This window comes from Ixodes scapularis, unplaced genomic scaffold (genome assembly GCF_016920785.2).
Source record: "Ixodes scapularis isolate PalLabHiFi unplaced genomic scaffold, ASM1692078v2 PGA_scaffold10__122_contigs__length_95168666, whole genome shotgun sequence".
NCBI lineage: Eukaryota > Metazoa > Arthropoda > Arachnida > Ixodida > Ixodidae > Ixodes > Ixodes scapularis.
The window spans coordinates 37,200,129-37,226,609 of record NW_024609836.1 but is presented as its reverse complement, the minus strand read 5'-3'; the positions used below and the strand labels follow the sequence as shown (position 1 = coordinate 37,226,609).

At 45.8% G+C, this 26,481-nt stretch overlaps 1 protein-coding gene across 3 annotated transcripts in view; it reads left to right on the top strand.

Annotated features, from left to right (window-relative positions):
• The window catches only part of LOC8039098 (calpain-A), a 154,004-nt gene that overhangs the window by 862 nt on the left and 126,661 nt on the right, over positions 1-26,481 (top strand). The window lies entirely within an intron of this gene.

Below are 26,481 nucleotides of genomic sequence, written 5' to 3'. Positions count from 1 at the left end.
CGGATATCTAGACATCGGTTCGTGGTAGTAGAAGAGGAAGCTGCCACGATTGTCCGTCAGTGGAGACCGTGGTGTGTCTTAATTTATCGCTTTCCCTTTTTTCCCGCCCAATCACGTGTGCAAATAGGCGGCTATAAACGTTATCTCGTGGCGTGCGCCCAGGTACTGTTCCCCGATATACCTGTAGAGTATAGACGGATGTTTGCCGTGTTGTAAGGTCTTGAAATAGACATAGTGACAGCGCTTATTCGCGATGGGGAGTGTACAATTTAAATCGTGTTAGGCGCCAGATTCTGAAAATGAACGAAACGTATAATTCAGACGCAATTGTCACTTGTATGATATTTTACTGGTTGTTCCGATTTGGCATTTTATTTAATATGCTGACATATATATATATATATATCAACAACAAAACATTCTAGTATTTGCTACATGTTTATTAATTTGTCTGAGCGCCGTTGTTTGGTTTTCTGTGTAGGTCTTGTAAACATATAAGCACCCTTGCTTGTTATAAAAGTCAGTGGGTGTAGAGTTGAAAGCTGTCTGTCAAATATTTTCTTTCATTATAGTTGGGAAAAAGGGGTAGTATTAAAACAACCGCTTTCAAAGTTGCACCTTTTTAGGGTTAAAGCCGAAAATATCAGCATAATGGGATGTGTGCGAAAGACACCGCGAAAGACACCGCGGTGTTGACAATAAGTTTGGGTATCGCCGCTTGGTGGAATTGTTTCCCAATCCAGAATGAGGATCCTTCAACTTCCTCTGCTGGTGCAAGCAGGTGCAGTGCGAAGCTTCTATGCACTATGGAAATTAAAACGTAACCGCGTGGGTAGCACGTGTACTACCCATGGTGAAGAAAACTGAAGTACCCCTGGCGAGTTTCTCACCGCGAATAATTGTCGGTTGTTTTACACATTATCGCTGTGAAAGCTCGCGAGCGCGCGCGAATGAAACGGTAGACCAAGCCAAGCGCTCGTGCTAGTAACTTTGAGAGAGCTGTACACAAAGTATATGAGACGCGCTGTAGAACCGAAAGTTTTCATGGTGTGGAGCAGGTTTTGAAAGTGGTCCCAGCTGAAATTTTGTATATTGCCTCGGTTCTTCGGGCGACTACAACCGCCATTTCGATTTCGGTACACGAACAAACACGCAAACTTGACGACGAAATGAACTTTTTGCGTTTAATATGGCCAAGGTGAATCAAACGCAGTCACTTCCTCAGGATGAGGGTGGAGTTTGGACAACAGAACTCGTTCCGGCTCAACGTTAAGTGGCGACCTGCACTTAGTTCTCATCAAATTTGCCACAGCAGAAAAGCCCAATTTCGATTTTTTTTCTTTAGTTGCCCCTCCTCCCCCCCCCCCCCCCCCCTCTCTTACACCGAATTACGAGTACATGAATGGCGAAGTGGAACGCGCGAATGCCGATCGCGTAACTCGCGAGCCCTTTCTGTACGCGGATATGAGCTCACACGCTTTTGCGTCATGGCACGCTGGAAGGATCTGCTGCGGGGCTGCCACGCTTGGCCGAGTCCCGAGGGAAAGGCTCGAAATGCGTGAAGAAAAAGAAGAGAATGGAAAGCAAGCAGGTATTCGAGGGTGGGGCGGTGCGCCACGTGCTTCGACGGGTTGTGGCCGCTCGACTGAAGCTGACGGTCTGCCACGGTTACCGGTTTACTATACGCTCAAAGCGGATGCAGGTGGCGAGTCGACATGACCTAAGGAAAGAACGAGATGGAAGTGGTGGGGCCGGTACTTTGCGCGGTTTTCATGGACAGTTAATCGCGAATAATGGTTTAACGTTACAGAGGGAATGATATGCGATAAACATACGCTTTGCTTGGGCACTTGGCGGGAAACTCGACATCGGCACTTTTTTTTGCATTTTACTTCGAAAGGGCGCTTACGGGTACCGAATTTTAGCGTTTATGTTAGTGACCCGTGTGAGCACTTTCACGACGCCATGGTAGCTTTAATAACAACCTTTCAATTAAAAACAAAAAACAAAAAAACTGCAATTCGTTAAAAAAAACTATTTTAATTGGTTACCTCCTGACAAACCATGGTTTAATTATGATCTGCGCAGGCTTACAGAAATGAGAAAAAAAAAAGTGCACTGAAACAATATCGCATACGCAACGACTCTTCGTTATATAATAAACTAATAAAGTAACTCTTCTCAAACGTGCAATATCACTTCGTCCCGAGCAAATTATTTCGCGACGCTAAATACCAAGCTAGAACAACCCAGTGGCGTACCACCGTGTTTTTGAGTGGTGAAGCAAGCCTAATCCCCCCGCCCCTCCGCCCCTCCGCCCCCCCCCCCCCCCCCCCCCCCCCCGGGCCGGGGGGCGGTGCCCTTGGTATGCCTTGGGCGCTGCCGGCCAGTGTTTGCCTTGCCCCCCCCCCCCGCACACACTCTGAGAAACTGGGGGGGGGGGGGGGGGGGAGGAGGGGGGGCAGCGCCCCCTTTGCCCCCTTGGTTGGTACGCCCCTGATAGAACCCCAATGAGTTATGGAATTCGGTCGAGTCTCAAGGATACTGTAGGTGTTCCGTCTCTGATCGTAGATGGTAACCTTGCCTCAGAGGACAGCTTAAAGGGGCACTGACACCCCAAAGGTCGTATTTATTTTTATTGTCTAAAACGATGCAAGTTGCAGCCATAGACACGCAAAAAAAACCGCATCGCGAAAAAAAATTTTCCCGCGCGCACGCGCGCCTTTTTATTTTTGGCGTTTGATTTTCCCGCCTCTCGCCTCCTCGCTTCTTTTGATCGGTGACGTCAAAAATCAGGAAATTTAGAAGCTTTGTAGGCGGCATCTTTATAACATTTAATGACGGCAATCCTAAAACATGTTTTTTAACGCAATTGCGAACGCACTACGGCCCTTCTTTTTGAAATACCCAAAATCGGGAGTTCGTTGTGGTGCCGTCTCCTGGATTTGTATCCTCCAACGGAAAACAGGCGACACCGCTCAAAACCGGTCCGCCGCAACGCCGGCGCTAGCCTGCGCTCGCTCCTTTCCTCCTCGCTTTGGGTCGCCATGGCAACAGCAGGGAGTGGTGACAGGAAAGGGGACTCTCAGGTCTCCGCAATTTTTGACGTCAAGGCACCGGCGCCGATCGCGCGGGAACTTCGAATTCGGCATTTGGAAATTGTTTTTTTACTTCACGAATACTGAATTCCCAAATTTCAAATTTTGAGGGTAATGTCCCGGCATCGTTTTCGACCGTTTCGGATAATAAAAAAAAATATGATTTTGATGTGTCAGTGCCCCTTTAAAGGCTGTCGCCTTCAATGATTACTTTGGGTCCGTATTTTCGGACGTCACTACGTGTAACTACATTTCTACATAACTACATTCTATGCCTGAAATTTAATTTAATGTGCAAGGTATTTTTAAACTGCCAACAAAAATAAAAACAAGGTTCAGCGACGGGTCCCGATGAAATTCCAAACACTGTACTAAAGTCTTGCGCTGATATAATTTCTTGTTACTTGGTCATTATATTTACTGTATCTTTAAATTCTGGTTATTTACCAGGGTTAACTGGAAGTGTGCGAATGTTGTCCGAATTCACAAGCCTGGTCCCAAAAATCTGGTTGAGAATTATAGGCCTATCTCCCTCTCGAGCGAATCCCGCAAAACAATGAAGCACATAATTTACACCAATCTAATGTCTATCAATAATTATATATTTTACTCCAACTCAACATAGTTTCCGCTCCGGGTCATCTTTCACCACGTAATTAACGGTAATCTATAATGATATAGCGCCGTCAATCATTAAAAGTAAGCAGGTCGACTGCATTTTTCTGGGCTTTAAAAAGTCCTTCGATATGGTGCCTTATGATTTACTCATGTTTAAATTTCAGAAGCTTAACATTTTTTTGTTGGATAAGTGATGATTTGAATTCTCGCAAACGGTCCGTGGTAATCAGTGGAATGCGGGGTACAGATCCACTACGCTCGGGGAAGAGGAAAGAAGGAAGGAGAGGAGGAGGAGGGGGTGTTCCGTAAAAGTTGTTGAGAAACCCCTAAAATTCGTAAAGAAAAAAAAAAAATAAAGAGGATAAACGTGGAAATGCCACCCGTCTCGTGTTCCCCGCTGTTCACATTGGTCCTATTTCTCAGGTTTTCAAGAGCGTGCTACATTCACAGGTTCGGAAGCAACACGCACTACATAGAACTGTCATAGCACAGAAACCATAAATACAGACTCGGCGATGCACGCTCGGAGCCGGAATTACGGCCCTGTTGACTGCTCCACGGCCTCGTATACTCGGCAGTTGAAACAAACTCATTCGCATGTAACCAACGTTAAAAAAAAAAAAAAAAAAAAAAATGGGTATGTTTAACAAGTATTTGATGTATATATCGCGAAAACAAACCTCCGCTAAAGCTTCGCCGCATTTGCGTCGCAGCAGCCTTTTTACACCCTCGAATAATTGCGGGTGTTTCATTCAACGCCATTTTACGATTAAAAAAGGTGTATATTACTCAAAAAAATGGGTTCCAAAAAAAAAAAAAAAAACAGTATTTCATAAAATGATTTTTAGGGGAAATCCACAAGCGTAGTCATGGGTGTGCATTTCTTTACACCCCCATGGGTGTGAAAGCTACAGATGGAGGTATCTATTGAACACCGTTGTTACACTTGTAAGGGTGTAAGATGCAATGTGACGCTCTTTGTACGCCCTCGATAAGGGTGTAGAAAGCCACGGGTGTGAGTTTCCGGAACGCCGTCTGCCTTTACACCGTCGAGGGTGTAAACATTTTAGTGCCCATGCGGGGGTCGCGCGAGGCGAGCGGACAATACGGCATGCGCTCGCCGCGCAGTCTGTATTTGCAGGGAGTTCAAGGTTAGCCTTTAAATTACTGCTAGGCTCGCGGAATTGCCTCGACGGTTCCGCTCATTGTTTTCTCTGGTTAGGCCCCACTTATCTGCGCGCGCCTTTTTCTCTTCTTCCGGTATTGTCAGTCTCGTTTCTCTTGCAGCGCTTGCGTCTAACTCTTGGGGTTGTGTCGTAAGGCGCTGATGTCTCGCCTACAGGAAACAACTGGTAGACCTTTTCTACGCCGGCGTCGCCATCTTGAATCGCGAAACTTCCGCTATGCGGGAATGCATCGTTTTGCTCTCGCCCCGCCACCGTAACCTGTAAACGTTTTTTTTTTCTTTTTTTAATTGCGACTGTCATTTTTGCATCTTTTGAATATTTTATTTACTCGTGCTATATTGTAGCTGTAATGCCTCGCTTATTTTTATTTTTTTGTCCCGCCCACCGGATATGTGAAGCTACGTGGCTGCGGACGAGGGTAAATGGATAATGGTTTGTACCTCGGGGTCAAGGTCCCGCGTTTTTGGTAAAATACCCAGAAACCCTGAGAATTTAAACCCCGAGCCAAATTGCACAACAATCCCCCCGACAAACGGGAAAAAAAAAAAAAAAAAAAGAACCGAATTGGTAGTGTTTTTGAATATGAACAACCGACGTCAAAATCGACATCGAAAAACACTAAATCAATAAAAAAAAAAAAAAAAAAAAAAAACGCGAATTTGAGGACAAATAAAACCAGGGACCCCATTTATGGTGTACGTATAAGGTCGACGAGTGACTCGTGTTGATTCCCTCTTTACAGGCAGTGTTGTACGGAACGGCGTTCCTGGAACGCGTTCCTTTTAGGAGGAACGAGGAACCCCGCTGTTCCATTTTTCATCGGTGGAGCTGGAACGGGAACTTGTTACATTTTCACGGGAACCGAAGAAGGAACAGCGTTCCTTTTTTTTCGACCAATGGGGTAATTTGTATTTTATTTCGAAGAGGGAAATTCTAAAAGTATAAAAACCATAAGCCAGATTCACGAAGAGCTTCTTAGTTTACGACAACTTAGCTATGAAGTTGAACATCGTAAGAGGAAAAATCGGTATTCACGAACGCGTTCTTAAGTGAGAGGAGGAAAGCGACGTTGTCGTACGGAGAAACTAAAACTTACCGGTGTTGTTGCTATGGCGACGAAGTCGTCGCAACACGAACAACCAATCGAAGAGCTCGGCATTTGTTCAGAGCTGTTCGGAGCACGTGGATTTTTCATAACAAACACAGGCGGTCTTTCTGCCACCGCTTGTCTGGGGTTCGTGTCCGTGCAGTGATATATCGACGCTAACACGATTTAAACACTCCCGAATGCCGAGGCCGGGATGCGTAACCGCCCCCATTGACTGCTACGAACTCGATCGCTACGAAGTCAACAACTGCCATCGTTGGTAAAAGACGGCCCGCAGTCGTTTGCAAAGCGACGTAGATGGAAACAAATTGCCGCGGCGTTTTTCGTGGCCTCGGAGATGCAGGAGCGAGCTGACGTTAAAAAATATACGTTTGAACTACGAGTGTCAGCAAGAGCCACGTAATACCTGTTCACACTCGGAGCGGACGCGCGCGCTTGATCGAAGTGCTGGATTCGCGCTGTTGGACCGCGAATTGATAAGCGCTTCAGGACCGATCCTTTACAATTGCAACTCGATGCTGACGTGACACCCGGCGAAGAAAGGTTGGATCGCATTGCGACCCATAAACTGTTATAGCGATCGACAGTGATGTGTAGTTGTGTCAGAATAAAATCGAATACTATACAAAGTGTACACACCGTGTTGCGAAGGTAATCCATACGGCGTTTATTTGAGCCCGGTATCACACAAAACAGAAATAGAATCGACGAGAGCCCCTTTTTGACGACAGCGTTCGTCACCGCTGCCTCGGAAAACAAGGAGATGACAAGAAGAGATTGACCTCTTAATCTAAAATTGAGGTCAGAAATCAAACTATAACGGGAAGGGTTCACAAGGGTCGCGCGGGCATATTCCATTCAGCATGCCAGCCGGTCGTGGGCAGACGGTCTTGGCCAAGGACCGTCAGAGCACCGCTGCGCCGAGTCGGAGTGCCTGCTAGGCCTATCTGCCGTGCTTGCTCGGTCGGGGTCCGTGGAATCGTGGCCGTTGGAGCTTTTCCTGGGTGTTTGTGGATCCAGCGTTCTTGTTCGTTCGTCGTGGTTTGTTTCAAGTACTTTTTACTTTTTTCTTGCTGCTTGAAGTCGGGGCGCGTGAGAAGCGCACGTAGAAAAATAAACGTCCATTGGTTGTCGCGACCAACTGAGCGACGCTGTCGGCCATGCTGATTTGATCGTAAGAAGTGAGTAAGACAGCTACGGAGCTGTCGTAGGATTTCGTCGTAACCTGCGCAAAACTTACGCAAATTTCGTTTCGTGAATACGAATTCGTTCTTAAGTTTTGTCTTACGCACATTTTTGGCGTAAGATCGTTTCGTGAATCTGGCCTCAGATGTTTACAAAGAGTAGAGTTGCGTTAAATTTTTTGGTTACTTAGGGTTTATTTTGTGTAGCCCTTGCTTGGTAACAGTCAGGTGCAGGAGAGCTAGTGGACATTTATTATTTTTGCAGTGCCCGAGAGTGCGGTACGAAACGCAAAACGTTTAGTCGAAGGAAAAGACACAGAAAGAGGGACGTTTCAAACTTATAGTCACTTTCTTTTCTTCCACGAATGCTCATACACCCAGAAATCTAAGACCGACTACAGCCATCACTGAACTTCCGCAAACAGACCTACAGTTACAACAAAAGGACAGGTTACCTGACATCGAACGCACCCTTGTATCTCGAATATTAATCACTTAAATGATACAAAAAAAAAAAAATCTTTACTAATCCCTTCGTCTTCAACCTTCAAACAGAACAACGAATCTACACTTTACAAAGAAGGACTTGTATTTTTCAAGTCTGACCTTCAAAAGCCGTACCCTCTTGTTTACTTGCTCATCTGGCGGACGCCAACATCGAGAAGCAACCGTTGTTAGTTCGAACAAGGTACTTCGCTAGATTGAAACGTGTGAGGTTGTTGTAAAAAGCTCGTGCAATGTGGGGTAACAGTACATTTGGCTGGTCTGAATCGCCCATCCCAAACAGGAATATGGTAAGACGCTGAGATTTTTAAAGGTGAATATATCAACCAAAAGAACCCTGCTGTCTTGTCTTCTTTTCCTGTTGCCCTGCCATCATTGCATTCGAATTCGTATGTTGCCATTTAACGGGATAAATTAAAAAAAGAAACTTTGCGTGACCTAACTAGTTATGGTAATAAAAAATGCGAATGTAATGTATATGTAACGATACGTTCCATTTTTTTAGTTGTAACGGGAACGAGTTCCTTTCTCACAGATGGAACTTGTAACGGGAACGCGTTCCAAAAATCAGAAGGAACGAGGAACGAGCTTTCGTTCCTCTTTTTGAGGAACGTGTACAACACTGTTTACAGGTCACGTAACATGGAACAAAATGACTCGTCGTAGTGTAGCGATTGTGTATAAACTATTCTCCGCTTTAAGACCGGCCGTAGCTCCGACGGTTTACGATTCGACGGCGTCAACCAAGCAGGGGAAAATCTGCATAGTCAACTGCGCTCGTTGTTTCTCCGCAGTTTAACAGTATACAGTTTGAAAATAATCTGGGTACTCCGCAGTTTAATATTATTCGAAGGTTGGCCAAACGGACTAACGTAGAGCAAAACGCAAGTGTCGTCTGCCACGCACTTTTCGCCAATGCAGTTCGCTACAACATCCAACGACGTGTGCACCAGTGCGGCCCCAACTTGCAGTTATTTAAAAAAAACAAAAAAACAAGTTTTCTCTGAAAGCATTTGTAGAAGCTGAGGTATACACTAAGCAACACATATATGTGCACGAGTGTGTCGCAGCCAATTTCCGAAGAAACAAATGAACGGTAGCAGAGTCAACAGCGTCGTCCATTCGCTTGTCCTCACGATAACGTTGATAGTTACAACAACCATCGCACGGCCCACGAAGCTCTGTTGTGTGAGGTCTTGAGCCAAATTAAGGTAACTCAAAGTTTGGCTACAGCAAAGCTTTCAACAGGAGGGTCGGGCCATCCACATTATGTGAACACCGCGTGAAGAAAGTCATTATTGATCCATCGTATAGCTCGTAAGACGGGGAGGACTGTTTTGAAAATGAAGCCGGCTGTGCGCGCCTGTGGGTTTTCAGCGCGGATCAAAGTTGCATACCGCAATCCTGTTCTTTTGAAATGCCACAAAATGTCCCGGAATAAAGCTCAACATGTACATGCCAAGTTGTCGGGTTGGAACCTCGACGGAGGTGCCCGCAATTTGACGTGGGCTTATTGCCGCCAAGGCGCCGTGTAACCAAGATCTCGCTCACACGTCAGGAGATCCCCAGGTGGTCCAAATGAATCATCAGGCCTCCGCTGGAACGTGGCAGACGCCCTTCGTAAGTCTGGCACATAAACCTCCAAGTTCACATTTATTTTCCTTAAAATAGCCGAGTACTCGCGCCTTCTTTATGCGGGCGCAAGATATAAATATGCTCGTACAGTGGGAAACGCCCGGCGCGGTGCGACCGACGCGGTGGTCGTTTGACCGTGCACGTGTCTCCAGCTGTTTTATTAGCCTGAATTGTGCACCTTTATGAAGCTGTACGGCAGACTACACGTTTGTTGTCAATAGCAAAGTAGTCAGCGGAAATTATGAAGGCCGTGATAAGTGTGCTCGGTGCACGTTCATTTGGTTTCATAGCGCAACTGATATTTTCACGCACGTTTCTCTATTTAGCTGGTAACAGAAAATTAGTTGTGTCATCATCATAAGCAATCAGAACAGAATATTGTCCTGCGATTCGGCGACAACGCGTCTTCCCGGAGTTCCACTGGCACAGATCCGCACTGTCGTGGGGACACTTGTGAAAGACAACTGCCGGGCTGGTTAACTGGTATAGTTAGAGCAGGTAGCAAGACAACATCGGGAGCCTATGGATCTTTCGCTAGGCATCGCAGCTAGGCATCGGAGATGCGGCCCGCGCTCGTATCGTAAACAAAACATCGTTCTCAAACTACAACAGCGGCGTGACAAAACAGACTGAAGTGCTCCCAGCTCTCGGCTCCGAGAGGCGCGCAGGGCAGCGCAAACTAGCGCATCCGTGTTACGGTGATCACGTGGACACCGTTGAGCCAACACCGGGAGGAGAAACTCATGACGTCATCGTTCGATTTCGCTCTGAGAAGTAACAACAAACAAAACGCGACAATGACGTTGACATGACTCTGACGTAGTTGCTCAATGTTGGCTGCTCCAACTCCGTGGTATTGACTGCGCTGTTGATTGCGCCTCGCGTCGTGTGTTAGAGTTAGCAGATTTCGGCGACTTGCCTCATTTGAAAGTTTGCTGGCCGGTTTATTAAATATATAAACGGAATTAGATCCTAATATTTGACATGTGGTCTTCCCGTATGATACGGAAGAGGACTGCATAGTTTTCTAAATATCGAAAATGAAGCGTCTCTTTAATAGCGCTATCTTGCTACGCTCGTTCGAGGGGGAAAAAAGCGGAATATCTGGGACCGTTTTGAGAGACCTGTCTCCTACAATCTACGCTGTCTTTAAAATTTGCATCGCGTGTCGACTTTCAGACGAACACTTCATGCGCGTGGAGTCCGCGCGCGTTACCTGCAAGGGCGCTTCACTGTCGAGTAAGGCGTTGAGCGGCAAAGACCGACGTTCAGGGGAACCGGTCGCGCAAGAAAAATAACCTTGGCAGATTTTTGGTTGTTTTTTCCCTTGCGTTTTCTTTTTTTTGGCGCTTTCGTTTACCCATTTGCTCCTTCACTCGATCGACGCCAACGAGGTAGAGGGGCTTAGAGTGATAAACCGGAAGTTCGGAAGTGGCACCCCCCCGGTTGCCGCCATATTTTACGCAAATGTGACCACTCGTCACGTGACCTTCCAAGAACCGTGACGTCACAGGTAAGATGGCAGCGCCCAGAGCTGGTGGATGCGAGTTTGTTCGGTGCGCGGTAGCCGTGATGTGCAGCTGCTTTCCGACGACTTCGGGCTTCTTCGTGCTCGCTGACGCAGGTATAATGTGAAGATGTGAAGGAATGAGACTTTATACCGTTTTTGCGCAAGATCGCTCTGGATCATCTGGATATTAACGCCTGTGAGACAGCATCAGCTCTGCATCGCCGTACCGGTGCTCGGATTCCCGGATGTGTCCGAGGATCGATAGAACTTTGAGTGCTTTTAACATGAAATTTTCGCATTCTCTTAGCTTTGTTTGAACGTTGAAATATCTGAGAATCTACGCGAAATGTATACGTCGCGTTAGGGCCTAAGGGAAGTTGTTTCAGCCCTCCGTCACCGAACAACCATAGCAACTTTTAGCGAGGAAGCTCCTGTGATTTTAACCTTTTGTGCTAATCCACGATTCTACATTCGATCGCTTTTCTTCCTTTTTTTTTGTGTGTGTGTGTGAGTGCGAAGTGCACACTTATTTTCAGCTACGCGGTTGGCGTTTTATTGAGTATGGGGAAGAATAAATCGTTGCAGGCACCTGCTTCAAAGCTATTCGACTTGCTATAAGAACAACTGTTTTGGTGCATGCATAGATTAACTGCGCATTTTTTCTGTTTTGTAGGATTTATTGCAGCTATACTCTTTTCCATCAAGAACGCATTGTATTAGTCGGTCAATTATTTAATTGTTCTAATTACCTGGATAAGATGATTCATATTTGTGTTCATCCCTTGCCTGGAGAGCAGTCTTGTTGAAAAATGTTGACTACCATTCCTTTCGGCCTCTTCAATAGACTCTTTTTAAAAGTGTGGGCTGTCTATACTTCGCATCACCGTAACTTGGAAAAGGCCAACCGCCACAGCCCCCTCGAACCAATCAGAGAGACGGAGCGAAGGTGTGTGACAAATCTGTGCAGACAACCACTCTGGTGATATGCTGTCATGTGCCTCTCTCCAATGTGTGTATTGACTCACCGAGACTGTAGCCTTTGCCGTCTGCCAAATTCTGATAAAACAAATTACAGTAGCTACTACTGTAATTACCCAAGGCTTTCATACTTTGGGTATTTGTTCGACAAGAATGTTATGTCCGCCATCCCTGTGAATTCGGCTCAGCACCTATTGGACTCGAATGCTGCATTAGCGTTCGACGTGAACTGAGGCCCATTCGTGTGCTTAACGCCGAAAAAAATGGTGACGGTTGTGTTGCTTGATAAGATTCTGCAAAGGGTCTATTGTGTCATACATATAGGAAGTGTCATGCTATATAACAATGCATCAACACATACTATTAAACTATATGCTCAGAGGTGTGTTTGTTTTTCCAATTAACAAGTTACAGCAGTGTGCTTTAATGCTATTATCATGTGTGTAGTTTTAAGTATCTTCTCTGCAATGCCTACGAAGGTCCTTGGAAGGAATAAATTAATAAATAACATTTTCACATCACTGGAGTTGGTTTTCGGATGCACCACATGTTCAGGAAAGGTTGAACGAGTGCAGCCCCTTGCAAGAAGTCTGCCAGTCTGGTATGACCCCTTAATTAATATTGAAGGGTCAGAGAAGCGAGTGTCCTCGTAAGGTCCAGAGCGTGCAGTGGACACAATTCTCGGTGTGTAGACTCTCAAGGCATGAAGGCAAGCGGAAATATGTTTATCTGGTTAGTGTATCAAATATGTTTATTTCCACTTGATTACATAATTACTGATTCTTAGTAAATGGTTCCATAACGAGTTCTTTCTGCGACAGTCTCGTGTTAGGCGTTCAGTCGTAGTACTGTGGACCTTGTTGTCGGATGACGCTCCTGGCACGTCGGTGTTCATTTTGTTCGAGTGGCAACTTTGACCGACTGATGCTGTCCTGTAATCATACGTCATGTGCGGCCACTGACGTCTCATGCACTGAAGCTGCAGGGCTGGCTTCTAATCCGAAAATTTTCCTGGTAGTTTTCGGCATCAATGTAGCAAGCTCGGGCATGTATTGCTTATGTGGCTGTGCCTTTTGCTGTACCGTTGACTTGAAAGCTGGCAACAATTTTTGTTTGCTATCCAAGTCTGGTGATGCTTGCAGTTCACTTTTGAGAGCAACCAACCATTCTATTCCTTCAAGTCACTCAGGGGCATTCTCCCTCAAAGTTGGAAATTGTGTGCTTCGTGGAGTGGACACAGAAAATTGGTGTCAGCAATTTTTTAGGTATTGTCCTTGGACGACAACCGACACCAAATCCACTGTCACTGCATCGCCGCTCACCTGCTTTGTCGTGCTTACCTCTTGTTGAGGTGATGGACATGAGGAGCTTTGGGGTAATCAGGGATTCAGAATCTTCGATTCAGCACCTTCGGCATCCGGGACAAAGGTCGCCGAAGGTAATCCTTAATCTCCCGTGGTCGCTCCTCGAGACGTAATCGAGGGTCGTTTGGCACGAACCCTCGCCGACCAATTCATTGCTTTGGTAGACATGGTCGGCTTCATGCAGTGGTAGCAAAGTGGTTTTCGGTCGCACATTCGCATCACCTACGTTTTCCTCGGTGTACTTTGTTGAGCACAGACCTACACACGACGTCGGGAATGCTTCGGCGTTAGAGTGTCTCATTGAATTGGCGTTGAATACTAAGGGGCAGCCGGTGGCGGTCGTCGTGCCATTGTGGCGTAAGTTGCCCTTGGTTTGTCAGATGCCGCTTCGCTCGCAAAAGTCTCGGTTGAAATACCTGTCAAACTTGTTCCGAAACAATCTCGGCAATCAAAATAAAAGCCGGGCAACTGATGGCAGGAAGTAGCTTCCTGATCTCCTCCCAGACAACGTCGTGGATGATGTCGTGGATGCCTGGGAGGCTGGCGTCGAAGTAGTAGCTGGACAACTCGAGTGTCGAGACGCCGGGAAGTTGTTCATAGTGGCAGGCTTGGGCATGCAGTCCACATTCCATGTTGGAAGCCTCAGTGATATGAACACTTCGACTGTTGTTGGGGTGTTGTGGACAAGGCTGCCGAAGGTGTTGTCTCTCACGTAAGGTGCATGGGATTCTTAGGTTCTTGTCTTCTGTAGCATCAAGGTCGGCGTGGGCGCTCGATCAAGCGCAAAACATCCTCCACGAGTGCGGTGGCGCTCTCATTGGGGCAGTGTCCTGGACAGAATCAAGAATGCGGCTCTCTCTCGTTGATGTTGGCTGACGAATGCGCGCTTCAGCTCGATCTTGCAAACTTCCCATGACGTTAAGGAGGATCCATGGTTCTCAGACCAGCGCCGGCAGTTTCTTCCACGAGAAGTATAGGTTCTGCAGGAGCTGGTTGTCTGTCCACCCAATGTGGCAGGCGACACTGTCATATTGTTCAATCCAGTCCTTGACGTCTTCATACAGCTTGCGTGAAAAAGCGTCGGAGTGTGATTTGCGACGGGCATGCAAACAATGGTGGGAGGGGACACGGTTTGCTGCTACAGGTTTGTCATTGTTGGCTTAGTCAGCTTCGGAGTTTCTGACAGGAGACCGAATTCCGGTGGTTTTTTCTGGTAGCAGCAACTGGCTCGGATTTCAGGTGCTTCGTGGCGTATTTCCGAGGTTACTCCTTGTGGTACTGGTCGTCTTGCGGTTGTTCTGCCAGGCTCGGGTCAGGACTTTGCTTACGACTCGACAGGGGTATAAGACGCAGGATAGTCCGCCAGCCGTGTCCCATTATCGGGTAACTCGGCCGAAGAGCCGCCGGGTTCACACAGAGAGGGAAGGGCTATGGGTAAAGTGCCCAGCACCTCCACCTGAACATACGATTACAGCTGAGCATGACCTGCAGTGTCCCAGAATAGTGAATATTGATAGAAGATAGGACTGGAACAAGGATCCGTGACAGTATAACAAAACTCACAGAAGAGAATCTATCCTGACCAATGAAGAAGCTGCATTGCTTTAGTGGCACTCTGTCCGAATAAATCCTCTCCTTCGGGGTTTGGCGACTGCCGTGGACAAACTGAACTGAAATGGATGTGGGACCACTTTTCTGGTAATGAGCCACTGCAGACTGTTGCCACAAAGCGGCGTGAGCTGGGTACGTAACACGCTCGATGAAATGTCCGGACAGCTTGCAATTCGCGTAACGAGTGTGGATGAAACGTTTGTGTTGACGAAGCGTGCGACAGACCAGCGGGATCAATACCCACTGCAACACCTGTGCTCCGTGAAAGTGCACGTCTACGCCGGAACAATTTCGGAAGCAGCACAGCATCACCTAAAGCATGGCACAGGAACTACCAGCTTGAAGGCAGCTCTTCGGTGCGCCGCACACCTGTGCTTCGTGAAAGTGCACTTCTACGCCGGAACAATTTGTAAGCAGCACAGCATCATTCAGCACGGCACGGGAACTACCAGCTCCAAGGCAGCCTTCCGGTGCGCCGCACAACCGAAGTGAGCCCTCGGTTGCCTCGGTCATTTGATCGAAGCTGCACCGCGATTGCACACCGCCAAGCACGACTCACGCAATTTCCGTTGCTAAACTGTGTATCCAAATATATTGCACACGCTTCACTGCAAACCTCGAAGATTCCGATGGTCAACGAGAGCACAGAAACGTCGCCTTAAATTTTATCCTAGCGGTATCCGAATCAATCCGAGGTCCGAGCAACGTAGGTCAGACTGTCTCTTCCGTGGCAATATCCCGGTCGGTCACCAGCGAAATGCACACGGTCACCACCGAAATGCACACCGTTCCTCCGTATTTTCACGTTATACCTACGTCAAACACCACGCTGAACTCTGAACTCGCTTTCGACCGGCCTCATATGACGGCTTCCGCGTCTGAAATCAACTTGCCGAGACGAACGACAACCAACAAAGCATCCGACAAGCTCCGGCCCAGGTGGGGCCAGCCGCTGCATGGGCGCTGCCATCTTTCCTGTGACGTCACGTATTTGGTTTGGTCATGTGACGTGTGGTCAAATTTGCGTACAATGGCAGCCGCCTTACGGGGGTCACTTTCGAGTGCAGACCGGAACCCCGGTTTATCGCTCTAAGCCCCTCTACCTCGTTGATCGACGCTCGCTTTTGTTTTGTGACGTCAAGTAAGCTCACGTGACACAAACGCATGGGGGGGCTGCATGGTGCTGCCCTCTAACGTGTTTTGGGTGAGTGAGGGGTACTGGGTTCGCTCACCGGCCGCTAGTGGTTGGTATAAAATGATAAGCTGGTCGAGACGGTCGTTTTGGTCAAGTGCGGGATATTGCGTGTATTCGGCTAATGCGTTCTGTCTTTTTCTTCTTTCGCTAGCTACATCAACGTCACCTGGGAGAAACGTTTAGCTGCAATCTGCTAAAGTACGGGGACCGGTTTAGCATACTTGTACTTACGACTACAGTTTGTTTATGTTTACACCTACTCAGCGGCGGGCTAGCAGGCGCACATGCGTAAGGGTACTAAACTTTCTGTCTAGCCTTGCACGCCGCTGAGTGGGCAAACTTTCTCGTGCAAATAAAGATTATTATTATTATTATTATTATTATTATTATTATTATTATTATTATTATTATTATTATTATTATTATTATTATTAAATTAAGTATTTCTCCTCGTGGTCTTCCTGGCTGTTTCACACGGTTTCTCAATTTTGTTTTTCAATCCAACAGTCGCTCCACTCAAATGAATAATCTCGCATGCACTTTATTGCTCCAACTATAGGTCCATCTGCTTTTATTTTGTTATATTTTTTTCCTGCGAGATTTGCTTAGAAGACAGTTTCGAAGAATGGTTGGTTTTAACGCGCTCGGCACAGTCCGTGCACATACAATCTGGGTCACGGTGAAAGATAATACTCTTCAAGTGAGGACATCGCTCTGCTCGCGATAAAGTTCGCTTTTCACTCTCTCTCTCTCACTATGGTTTCAAGCGGCGCCGGCAGGTAACTCGTCGACCCGTGGGAACGTACAAGACGGCTCGTGCCGCCTCATGTACCACACGCGCAGAGCTCCAGCGAGGTTGCCGCTAGTGCAGAAAGACCACGGTGGTACCGGGGTGTCATGGCAACGAGATAATTTTTTTCGCTCTCACACAGTTTCGCCGTTTGGCCGCCGGCGACACTGTCAGCCGCGGGCACGGTGGCCGCGGAATGATGAAGCCTTTCGGATGCCCGTCGAACGAACACTGTCTGATTTAATTGCACTATCTGATTCCTCGCGCCGCGCATTCAGCCCGGCCGTGTCCTCACCTAAAGAGTGTATCTTACACCGTGATCTGGGTTTATTACCAGTTGCCTGTTAAAAGGGTGTGCCGTCATAACAGACTTAATGGAAGATAGCTTTGGCAATCACTACAACACAGTATCGCGAGGACTGCGGACGAGTCTCTCCAAGAAGCAAGAGATAACTATACACCTATTGTTTATTACTATCTAATATCTTGCATATATTTTTAGAGCGCAGCTCTTAGGCGGCCGTTTCCGGCTTGAGCGGCGTCGGCGTAACCGCGAGGTCACGTGACCCCCCCAAGGTCACCCCAAGGTCACGTGACCCCCAGAGGTCACGTGAGCCCAGAGCTCACGTGACCCCAAGGTCACGTGACTCCCCAAGTCACGTGACCCCCTCCCCCAAGGTCAGGTGACTCCCCCAGAGCATATTCAAGAATGAGTGAAGGAGGAGGAGGGGTCTACCCTCCCCTCAGTCCCCCTTCTCCTCAAGAGCTGCGCTCCAATTCGGCGTTACAGGGGGTTGTAAACGGCTTTCACTTTTTTTTTGTAAAGCTATGCACTGAATGGGCCCTTGTGCACTTTTCTATAAGTTCATATCAAACAACAGCGGGGTGATTCCACGCCAGATCATACAGGACGCCAAAAAAAAAAAAAAAATCGATATTTTGAAGAAAAAAAGAATGTTTAACGTGTTTATACAGAAAGAAAAAAAATATATAAATGATTTGTCTGTTTTCTTTCGAGATATATAAAATAAAGGCTAGAAAAGGCAGCAGATGACTTGAATGTTGAAAGCAAGTTTGAATGCCTAGGGAGAGAGTGAGAAAAAATAAATGAAGGTGGGGGAGAGATTTGAACGCCTGTATTTCTGTAACTAGTTTTCACAGAGACAACTTTTTCGTTACATTAAAACTATACGAACAGAGTACGTGAGTAAAACCTTAATTGTCTCGAGGAAAACGTAATTTAAAAAAAAAAAAATTTCTAAGTTGATTTAAAATGTGGTTTTTATTTAAGTTTGCCTCTCGCTGTCGAGTATATCATCTTGTTCATCACTTTATGGTATTTTTGCAGATGTACTTTTTATTGAATTGACTCGTTTATTGCTGATGATAATAAACAAATATCAGAGGAACAAACAGCGCTTGTTCCTTCGGTCAGACGGGCTAATTTAGTGCACTTCAACGGAGTGCACTTCGCATTTAGTGTCATTTGTGTAGTGTGCCACACGGCTTCTTCCTGAAGAACACACTCTGCTTCAAGTGAGTTTGCTTCTCCTTTATCTTATTTTTTTATTTTGGTTTGTGTTGACCGATCAGAATCATCCGATTGGCGTAAATATTATCAATTAATGCAACGCTGTCTTGAAACGTGTCTTTATTAAAGATACTAAATATTGATGGTATATTTATGCCTTTAACATTTTAGGTGCTTAATAGTACCTTACTCATCCTTGTTGTTTATCGTTTCCGGGTGACACTAATTTATCCCGTGTGGCACCGAAACATTTGAAGTGACATTCGGTGAGCTGAAGTGGACTTGGTTGAAGTGCATTAAATTAGCCCCTCTGACAGAGGTATAAGTATATTTGCGGGAAAAAAATGGTAGGCGTGCAGGCGAGCTTGCGAAGGTTAACCATGATTAATTTCAGAGACTGTAGTAAGAAAAAAGGGAAACATCAATCACGTAGTTCAACTTCAATGTTTCCCTTTTCTTATCACAGTCTCGGATATAATTAATCGTAGTTGAGTATATATATTCGTTTTTTAAAATTAGGCGTCGCGGTTAACTATGATTGACAATCGAACGCAACAGGTTCTGGCTGCGAGTTGAAGGGAAGAACTCTGCTCGTTTTTCCTTGTTTTTTCTTCCGCGACTTTCATTGCGTGAAGAGAAAAGATAACGCGTATTTAGTATAGGTTATGAACGTCAGGGGTTACTTCTAAGCGGTTATTTACTGAAAGTACGAAAATCGTTGCGTCACCTCTTTAACATTATATCGGCCTTTCGTATTGGGACCAGGAGGAGGTCGCCTTTTTGTTTCCGGGTGTGCCGCCGCACCGGGCAAAAGGAGGCACTTCCCTCTCGGTATGTGCTGCGCCCTTTCTCGACGATTACTTTTTACGAGCTGTGGCGTTGCCCAATGCCAGGAAAAAACAAAAGAGCAAGAAATAAAGCGGGAAGAAAAAAATATGCCGTTCGTTCTCGTCTTGGAAACCTGGGTTCTCGGAACTCGGTAACGACCCGTTTTCTATTGGCCAATGGATTGTGCTCTCTCTCCCTTTCTCTCTCTCTCCACACACCTCACTTCTAGGGTTATGCCGTGACAGGTGTAACTGCGCCCACGCTTTTCTGAGCTTCGTCTGAAAGTGGGGTTGTTTCGCGTTCACTCCTAAGCTGACAGTGCGTAGGAAGCTGAAGCTACGAGCTGATGGCACCAATCAGACAGCATGAAAAGCGCACTGTCATGGTGTTCCTTCGTCGTATTTCTTGTACGTGTCTTATCATCGTGCAGTGATGCGATTGCTGCGCCATTTGCGCCAAAGCGGCGCCAAAGTACTTATGCCCTGCTACATCCTGCTACATTTGACCATGATGTGAGGAATTTGCGCCAACGTGGCGCCGAAATGTGATTTCACTTTATTCATAGTACTCTAAATATAGCATCTGATCCCAGCTACGCGGCCGAAACGTTATGGTAGGGTTGTCCGAATTTCCGGAGCTTTCGATTATTGTCTTAAATAATCTACTGCTCGGTATGATCTCTGTATCGGGCACTGACGGTACTCGGAAGTTGCGCGATATTTTCATGGTCGTGGTCTGTTTGGGTCGGTTAGGTAGCTTCGTTCGGTGCGCCTCTCACCGCGCGCTAGTGCGCTGTAGGGAAGCGAAAACTGCGGAGTAGGTATCGCGGTTGCTTCGCCGCAGCGCAGCCGCGTACTAAGGGGAAAGCACTTCTCCAGAACGACGCGGGCTGCTGTAACAAGTGTATTCTGCGGTAAAAGAATTACGAATAAAACTGCGGCTAGTAAGATAAGATCACGATATTCTGACGATGCTTCGTTCGAATTCGAGATTTAGCAAGGATACTTGTGTATTGTGAGAAGATTTAAATTGATTTCTCTGTAAGCCTTTTTTTTTTTCTTTTTTTTTATGGAAGCTTTTTGGGTTTAGTTGCCTTTACATAGACTTCATCTGTGCGATGGCGCAATGAACGGAGTAGATTAAAACTCAATTAGCCGAAGGGGTGGAAGAAAACTTGGGAATAAACTTAATGAGTTAGACTGGATTGTTTCTAAGTCCTATTTATTGTTCACGTGCCGAGTTTTGTTACGAAGACCTACATATACATTTTAATTGGTGTGAATCGAATGACGACAGTTTGTTTTTATCCGAATTAATAATTTCAGCTTTATTACTACCTAAGCCCGTGTTTGAGGGAATCAAACCTGCCGTGCAATTGATGCTAACAGAAAGCTTCGTCGCATTTTATTTTGTATTGCGAATGTCCGTTTGAAGAGGTAGGCGCAAAAAGTGAAATATGGCCACTTTCGGAGAAACTGGTTTTCAGTTGGGAACACTTCTTTTAAATTTAATCTTCTTGCGAGGTGACACGACGCGTACTTGGCAGACGTATACGTTAAGAAAGGTTGCTGGTATTATCGACTGTGCGCTAGTCGTAGATCCGCGTCTATGGAATAATTTCGACCCCATTCGCGTGGAACGTGTTTCGAACACATTGGTATGGAATCATGTGGGTCTACGATCTTCGTAGGGTTTCATCTATGGGATATCGTTTCAAATCGCATTAGTACCCTACCGAAAAATCCGGTATAACCTTTCGCTATCCGGATTATGGAACCGGAAATCTATCTGGATTCTATCTGGACTCTATCTGGAATTTAGGTTTTCAGAAATTATGCCTTTGTTCTCAATCTGGATTTCGGGTTTCCAGTAACAAATTTCCGGTTCCATATTCCGGATAGGGAAAGTTATACCGGATTTTTCGGTAAGGTATACTTTCCATCCCCCCCCCCCCCCCCCCCCCCCCCCCCCCCCCGCGGGAAAATGGAAAGTCTACGCCGCTGATTGTGACAGAAACCTTAATGAACTTTCCAAAATCAAGCACCCATAGCAAACAACTGAAACGTTTTGCGAAACTCGATATCGAGCACCTCAGGTCACTTGTCCATCTCGCTTCATGGAGAATGGTGCTTCAAGAAAACAAAACTAAAGATGCGTACATTGGGTGATTTCAGATAAGATTGACCAAAGGATGGCTAGTCGACATTTTCAAATCAACTGATGTCTTTATATGTTATTGTCTAGTGTCTGGTATGAACGAATCCAAACTTAGTTTTGACTAGAAAAAATACTTGGGGACAGGAAAAATCGTAAGGCATGAGGTGGTGGACAGTTGCATTAACGCGCACTGATGGAGGGGGCCCGTTTGAGAGTGAATAACTAAAGCGATAACATTAGGAGAACTCTAATACGTTTTAGGCGCAAACTATGGGTATAGCTTGCTTGTAATATATAGTAATCATATTTATTTAAAATTTATTTATTTTTCTAAAAATTGACAAACATGCCTGCTCGAACGACAAATGGCAAACTTTGGAGGTCTGTATCTCATGAAATAATTTAATCATTATGATATAATTTGCAGATATTATTCTACTAATATATAGCTAATATTTAAAAAATAACTAAGGTATCTGTGTGATACAATAGTTAGGATATATTTAGTCAAACATGGAAAACAAATCAAACAAAGAAAAATTCCGATGCGAATAAAAAAAAAAAAAAACACCACCCTCGATTTTTTTTTTAATTTAGGTAACCTGTTATACTCTATTTCGGCATTCATTTCCATTAAAAACATGTTGCATCATTTTATTGAGAAAGAAGATACAACTCCCCAAAGTAGGGTCCTTTTTCAAAGCCTACACTTAGCAGTGTTTTATACGAGAACTGACTCTGAGTTCCAGTTTCATGAAACCAACACACACCTTTTATATATTTTTATTCAGATGAGGCCAATGATAACTAAAGAAATCGTTCACACACTTAAATTAAGGAGAAACTACTGTGTACAAAGAGGTATCATATTACGGACTAGTGATCCGAGAAAAGATCATGCAGCCATCGGCCACTAGGAACTTTGTTTACTTTATTCTCCTGCGACACTATATGCTATTCCCTCTTCCGCTCTACCTTCATCTCTCTCTCTCTCTCTCTCATATATATCCCTGATATATATCCAGAACAAAAAACATGTTCAAGCATTCCCTTTCTGCGTGGTAGTGTTCTGTGGCTAGCAAAAATCATTTCCTCGCTAAGCTCACGATTATGGCAAAATAGTTGCCGGGAACCGCAGACGACACTCGTCGCTAGTTCTGGCAAAACGGCCGATACAATCTTTTTTTCGCATTTCCCCGCTCGCTGTCAAGGACAAGGGGGTTCGCTTCAACCAGCAAAACATGGCCGCCGACGCCTGTTTACTGAGCAGTCATGCCTGTCGCCATCTCACTCGCTGGCGTCACGGGCGATAATATCAGGCACAAAGGGGCACACCAACCGGCAGCATTATCCCCAAATACTCGAGCCTAGCGTAAATACATAGAGTGTAAACGCTGTCGCCATGTTATCGTAGTAAGACCGCCCCCCCCCCCCTCCCCCAACGGGGGACTGCAGTACGCGACGGCGTACTAACACAACGGCGACGATATCGACATCGCGGGCTCCGAATTTTCCCATAGTTCTACTCCACGGGCATTTCTCGAAACGCTTGATATTGTGTACGCCCGCCTGGAAGGATTTCAGGCGCGTAGTTAAGATAAGGCGGTTCTACGCGGCAAAAGAAAGCAATTTCACAAAAGCTTAAAAGCGGCGGCGACGCGTGTGCGGTGAACGCTTGTAGTTTTGGTGTAGACAGGGTGTGTGTGTTCTCGTTGTTGACACCAGCCGGCGATAAGGCACTGCAGGCGGTAGCTCAGTACAGCAAGGGCTAATCCGAGTGACCATCAACGTAACCCCACCGCCAACCCCTCGCGAACCGGTCGCCGACATGGCTCAGGCTGTGTCATGAACCACGTGGTAGAAGCTCGGGTGCTTTCATATCAGCGCGTGGAGGGACGACAGTGCGATTCCGGAAAGTCTTTTTCGAAGGCCGCTGACCACAATTTTTTCTCTGGAGACTTTCCCTCTTTCTTCCTTTGACGTGGATCAAGCTTTGCCGACAGCCTCAGTTGTGACCTCTCTTTTCAAATGTACGTTTGCAGTGAGTGAGCTCCTCAGCCTCGGACTTGTCACTTGTGCACCCAGTAGTTCTTTCACTTGGCAATTATATGCCATCAGTTAAGGTTTAATTTCTATTATTTATGTATACATTATGAAGACGTCCTGGAGCTCCGAACGAGTGTTTTGTGCAGATTACTTTTGCAAACACAAAAAGACTATACCAAAGCAGCGGAATTTTCGAAGTGTTGGCGAGTTGGACCTAAACTCGTTGAAGCAAATTCTTCCGCCTGACTGTTCCACCAAAGTGAGTGCGACGGACTACCTGTGCTACCATTGCTTCATGCACATCACTAAGGAGATCTCGATGCGAAGCTCAGAGCAGTGCCCTGACATATTTGTGCCAGCTGAAGAAGCAATTGAAGATCTAAATCGCAGCATACTACCTACAGATGTGTCGCCGCTGAGACAACCAAGCGTCGTAAGAAGTCGGGACAGGCCTGCCTATGTCAAGAGAAAGCAGACAGAACTGGAGCAGGTTGCTGTCAAGAATATACGCTCAAGGCTACGTATTGCGTACGACAGGGACGCACCATCGGGGTCGTCCGAACCAACATGCTCCACATGCACTGAGTGGGTGGACAACTTTCGGCAGGCCTTTGAAACCGCCACCTCTCTCCGGGAACGTTGTCAACTGCTTACACTCCTGCCGTCAACACTGACGAAGAATGAGGTTCAAAAGATGATTCCACAGGCCTCGAATGTACCTCATCAGTAAATCCCGAAAACTCAAGGAAAAGCATGGCGTGTGGTATGAGCCGGATCCTTACACGAGGTGCAAGGTGAGCCCTGAGAACCTGTCTGCTGCCCTAGAGTACTTCACGAAAGACGAGCTACAATGTTCGCGCCAAAGTCCCAACCAGAAGGACGTCATCTCTGTCATGCTCAACGGAGAGAAAACGTTCGTGCCAAAGCGCTTCATGACACGCTCAATACGAGAGGCCTTCCGTATATACAAAGACAAGCATCCCGATTCCGGCGTTGGGCTAACGAAATTTTATTCGTTGCGCCCTAGATGGGTCCAATGTATTCCACACCAGGAAGTGTGCGTTTGTGTGCGCTGCGCCAATTATTATCTTTGTATTGCCGCTCTAGAGAACGTTACAGGCTCAACATTCAACACTGGTGAAATGAACTCGGCATTTCTGTGCGACCCAGCAACAGAACTGTGCCTTCAAGGAGACTGTGATCACTGCCCAAAAGGCCAGTTTCTTACAGTCCAGGAACTTGATATCCCGGAGGATGAAGAGATTGTGCTTGCAACATGGGAGTCCGGCGACCTTGTGAAAAAAACTTTGGAACCTGAGACTTTCCTAAAAGTCATCCAAGTGACGGTTGGAAGTTGGGTACTTCACAACCATATCCGGCAAACGCAAGGTAAAGCGATCTACGATGAAAAACAGTGCATGCAACGCGGGAGCATTGTCTTTCATTTTGACTTTGCTGAAAACTGGACCATCGTGCTTCCTGACGAAGTGCAAGCATATCACTGGAAAAAAAACAAAAAAACAAGTTTCGATATTTACATGTGTAGTGACGACAAGAAAATCTACAAACAGCTTTGCCATCATCAGTGAGGACCTGTGTCACGACGCCGCTCACGCTTGCTTGGCTCTAGAAAAAGTGAAGGAGTGGGTTGAAGACAACGTTGCGGTATACTCGTACGTGACGTACGTAAGTGACGGCGCCGCCAATCATTTCAAGAATCGCTACCAGCTTCACCAATTTGCAAAGGACGATTGCCCACAAGCCCAGTGGTTATTTTCTGCATCTGGACATGGGAAAAATGCATGTGACGGAGTTGGCGGACTCGTGAAGCACCAGGCCACGCTGAACAACCTGAGAGAACGTTCAGTAAGCGCAATTCAGACGGCCAGGACAATGGTGAGCGTTCTATCAAAGAAACTGAAAGGCGTGCATCTTGTATATCTGGACGAAAATGAGGTTGTTCGGTATCGTGAACAAAAAAAAAAAAAAGAAGAGTGGCTGACGGTGCGCGCCTTCCCTGGCATTCAGTCTTGGCACGCGTGGCGGCTCAGCAAGTCATCAACAGAAGGGACCTGTGACGTATATGTAGCACGGACAGTCGGATCTGCTTGGAAGCAACTTTATTAAATGGGTACAGCGAGGAAAACCTTAGCGTAAAGTGCCGAATTTGATTTCCCAAGGACTGCTCATTTTGAATGCAGGGACACCTTATTTATCACATTTTTCTTCACGGGGTATTTAACCTACTGTTTTTGTTGGTGGTTACTAATAATTTTTATCTGATCACTATAAAAAAAATCCCAAAATGTTATCCTCGAGCAGGATAAAATATATCGGCTTGCCACGATTCATTCATACACCGAGAGCATCGAAGCTGCTCCAGTTAGGCACTATGGCATCCGTCACCTGAAATTGTTTGTAATCGTAAATACACAGCCAACCTAAATATCTTACTATTATATCTTTGTTTTTGTGTGTGGAAGTAAAGTTATTTATTTTACTCTAGGTGTAAAATATACCGGAAGGTACAACTTCACACTGCATCATCTTTTCTCAAATCATTAGTCTCTAATATGATACCACTTTGTACGCTTATGTAAAATGCTGTATATAGTTTCTCCTCCCTTTTACTGTGTGACCGATCGCTCTTTTTATCAATGACCTCATCTGAATAAATGTATATAAAAGATTTGTGCAAGTTTCATGAAACTGGAACTCAGAGTCAGTTCTTGTATAGGACACTGCTAAGTTTAGGCTTTGAAAAAGGACCCTACTTTGGGGAGTTGTTTCTTCTTTCACAGTGCAATGATGCAACATGTTTTTAATAGAAATGAATGCCGAAATAGAGTATAACAGGGTACCCAAATTTAAAAAAAATCGAAGGTGGTGTTTTTTTTTATCTGCATTGGAATTTTTCTTTGCATTGGAATTTTTCTTTGTTTGATTTTTTTCCCATGTTTGCCTAAATATATTGTAACTATTGTGTCACTCAGATACCTTATTTATTTTTTCAATAATAGCCATATATTAGTAAAATAATGTCTGCAAGTTATGTAATAATGATTAAATTATTTCATGAGATACAGATTTCCAAAGTTTGCCATTTGTCGTTCGAGCAGGCATGTTTGGCAATTTTT